This window comes from Fukomys damarensis, unplaced genomic scaffold (genome assembly GCF_012274545.1).
Source record: "Fukomys damarensis isolate Sample0158 unplaced genomic scaffold, DMR_v1.0_HiC HiC_scaffold_31, whole genome shotgun sequence".
In the NCBI taxonomy this organism is placed as follows: Eukaryota; Metazoa; Chordata; class Mammalia; order Rodentia; family Bathyergidae; genus Fukomys; species Fukomys damarensis.
In genome coordinates, this window is record NW_022900943.1 from 11,883,734 (window position 1) to 11,887,233 (window position 3,500).

At 37.0% G+C, this 3,500-nt stretch overlaps 1 long non-coding RNA gene across 1 annotated transcript in view; it reads right to left on the bottom strand.

The window, feature by feature from the left end:
- LOC104872089 overlaps positions 1-2,502 on the bottom strand; it is a 16,832-nt gene extending 14,330 nt beyond the window's left edge. Inside the window, exon 1 of the long non-coding RNA XR_783047.2 lies at positions 2,430-2,502. This is a non-coding gene — a long non-coding RNA (uncharacterized LOC104872089). The remainder of the gene's footprint in view (positions 1-2,429) is intronic.
- Between the last annotated feature and the right edge of the window lie 998 nt (positions 2,503-3,500).

The following is a 3,500-nucleotide window of genomic DNA, read 5'->3' on the forward strand; positions in this document are numbered from 1 at the left end:
TTACTAAATGAGGACACTCTATTTGCATGGTTTTGTGTATATATTATTATTAATATTTTAAAATCTCTTTTCCCTAAAATGCATGCCCTTGACACAGAAACTTCTATTATTGAGATTTATTCCAACAGGAAAAAATGTATAAGCGTGCAAAAAATTTCAGTGAAAGGGACGTTTCTACATTTTAAGTATAAAAATGAAAAACAGGGAATCATCTCAACATTAAAATTAGTTAAATGAATTTTGATATAAATATACAATCACTAGTATCTGTGTTGAGAAATATTTAATGGTAAAGAGAGATAATCACTGCTTATTTTAAAAACCAAAAACATATGCTACTATCATTTTGTGTGTGTGTGTGTGTGATACCACGGATCAAACCCAGGACCTTGCGCCTGCAAGGCAGGCATGGTGCCCCTGAGCTAAATCCCCAGCCCAATTCATTTTTTTATATGAACATAACCTCAACAAAACATGATTCAAAGTCTATATATCAAAAATTCAAGACATTTTTCTATATATAGTGAAATTGAGTTATTTTGGTTTTGTTTTCCTGTAATTTTCAAAGTGGGTATTCTAAATAAAGGTCTTTTTTGTTTTTAGTTTGTGAAAGATAGGAGGTTGCATTGCCAAGAAGAATGAAAAAGGACCAGCGTCTCATGCAGAAAATAAATCTAAAAACCAAACTTAGTAAAATGGACTTTTCTATTTATTGTTTTCTCAGATTTTTTTTTAGAACTTCAAATCCAGAAAGTACTTCTAATTATAACATTAGAAAGCTTGAGAACAACTTGTTCTAAAATCTTTTATTTATTACCAGCAAAGCATAGTCTTATTTGCCTAGCAAACTTCGTTTTCCACTTGTGTTAGAAGGGAAGGTGGATCAGCATCTAACCGTCTCTTAACTACTTTTCACAAGCAATGCTTTCTTTTCCTCAGCTACTGAAAACAGGCACACCGACGTTACTCCAAAAAACATCAGCACAAGTTCAGTGGCACACTTCCAGTAGTAGCTGGATAAAATCCACTCCCCTAAGTCTTTCATCATTTATCCCAGGGAACAGCAGCTCTTACTGGAGCACAGCAGAGGTGAGGCTATCAAATTTCAAGCTGCTATGTCTTCTCAGAGGTTCTCCGTTGTGTCTTTAATCAAGTGGCCCAACTTGAAGCAGCCCCCATCACACACACACACACACACACACACACACACACACACTCTCTCTCTCTCTCTCTCTCTCTCTCTCTCTCTCACAACTTCATGTCAAAAGTTCAGAGCAATGTCACAAAACAATGTCTTTGATTAAACAAAGACAGAAAGGCCCTTCTGACAGGAAAGCTAGCAAGTAATTTATTTCTGGGTCACAAATTTTTATTTTATTTTATGTTATTTTATTTTATATTATTTTTCTGGTACTGGGGATTGAACTCAGGACCTCGCACTTGCCAGGTTGGCGTCGTGCCACTGAGCTACATCTCTGCCCCTAATTTATTTCTGGGTCATAAATTTTAATGATGGCTCTGAATTGAGTGCCAATTTTCAATTCATTTACAGTATTTATTTTCCTCAGGAATTCATTAGATAAAAATAAAACACAAAAGCTCTATTTCATGTTTTGAGATTAGGGCTGCTATGTTGCCCAGGGTGGCCTCCAACTTCTAGGCTGAAGGGATACCCCTGCCTAAGCCTCAGGAGTAGCTGGGAATACATATGCCTGCTGATGCACTTGGCTTAAAGGCTATACTATTTATGGCCAGGGATTTAGCTCAGTGGTGTGGGTGCCTACTTGGCAAACACAAGGTCCTGAGTTTGATCCCTGGTACAAAAAAAAAATGCTATACTATATATGTTTAAAATGTAATTTTCTTCATAAATGAATTATAAACTATGGTACATAAATACAATGCAAGATTTTTCAGTGACAATAAGGAATGAACTATCAAGCTTTCAGAAGACATGAAGCAACAAGGTAAAATTAGAGACAGAAAGATATGTGGCTGTCAGTGAAGGAGAAAGCAGTGAACAGGGGAACACAGGATTTTTAGTGTAGTGAAACTACGACAGATACGTATCATACATTTGTCAAAACACACAGGCTAGGGCTGGAGATTTAGCTCAGTGTCACCATGCCTGCCTGGCAAGTGCAAGGTCCTGAGTTTGATCCCCAGTACCAAAAAAAAAAAAAAAAAAAAAATAAAATTAGACAGAAAGATATGTGGCTGTCAGTGAAGGAGAAGGCAGTGAACAGGGGAACACAGGATTTTTAGTGTAGTGAAACTACGACAGATACGTATCATACATTTGTCAAAACACACAGGCTAGGGCTGGAGATTTTTATCACAACTCAAAACACCTATTAATTTCAAAACTAAGAGACGGCTAACAAATAAAATTAACATTTAGATATAAAGAAGGGGAAAAAGTAACTTACTTCTGGTTCACAATTAGCCACTCCCGGATATAGGTGTGAACACAGTCTCTGACATGAGGGTCCAGTTCCACCCTAATTAGGTGGAAAATAAGATAAAAAACATGGTATTACTGGGCAAAATCAACAAAACAATTATTTACCGCGACCAATGAGCACAGCAGAATTTCAAACCTATGTCAACGAGAACGCTAAGGATGTTTCTACCTATTCAAGTATCTAAAGTATTCCTAAGGCAGAGAGTTTTCTTTCGATGAGATAAGCATGTTGTCATTTTCTGCTTTGTGGGTTTTCTTTATCACAGAGAATCATTAAACTACACCTATCCCTGAAGCCTTTACTTATCACACAAGACAAGTAGAACAGCTGTAACATATACAAAATAAGAAAAATAGGTATACATACATATTTCTGACTGGGATAATTTTTCAGTCATGTATATTTTTGTTAGTACCTGCATGATGTCCTTTCAGAAAGCCAAGAGAAAAATAGCTAACTTAGGCTTTGATGGTTTTGCAGACACTGGCTTTGGTTGGTGATCATTAAGTCAGATGGTTTCTGTCATATTTGCCAAGAAGGAATTAGTCTTAAAATCAGAAATGACAGTAGTCACAAAACTTTTTGTTGTCACAAAGGCATCAATACCATAGATAAAAAGACTTAATGTTACGTCCTAGTTTTCTCATTTGTAAAAAGTTGACACCATAGTCAGTATTTTGAATGTCCTCCAAGGACCATGTGATCAAGTCTTCATTCTCAGCTTCGTGCTATTGGCAAGTGGTGAAACCCTGAAGATGTAGGGCCTTAGGTCCTTGGGCGGTGCCTTCAAAGGGGATTATGGGACTTTCACTTCTTCTTCTCTTTCTTTTCTGTCTTTTACACTTGACCATGAGGTGAACGCACCTCCTCCAACCACTACCAGATATTGCTATGATGTTTTGTGCCACCACAGGTCCAAAGCACAAAGCAGTAGGGCCAATTTGCCATGGATTGAATCCTCCACACCATAAGTCAGACAAAACACCTTCCTCTAAGTTTACTTATCGAAGGTTATTTATTTCAGCAAGGGAAAGC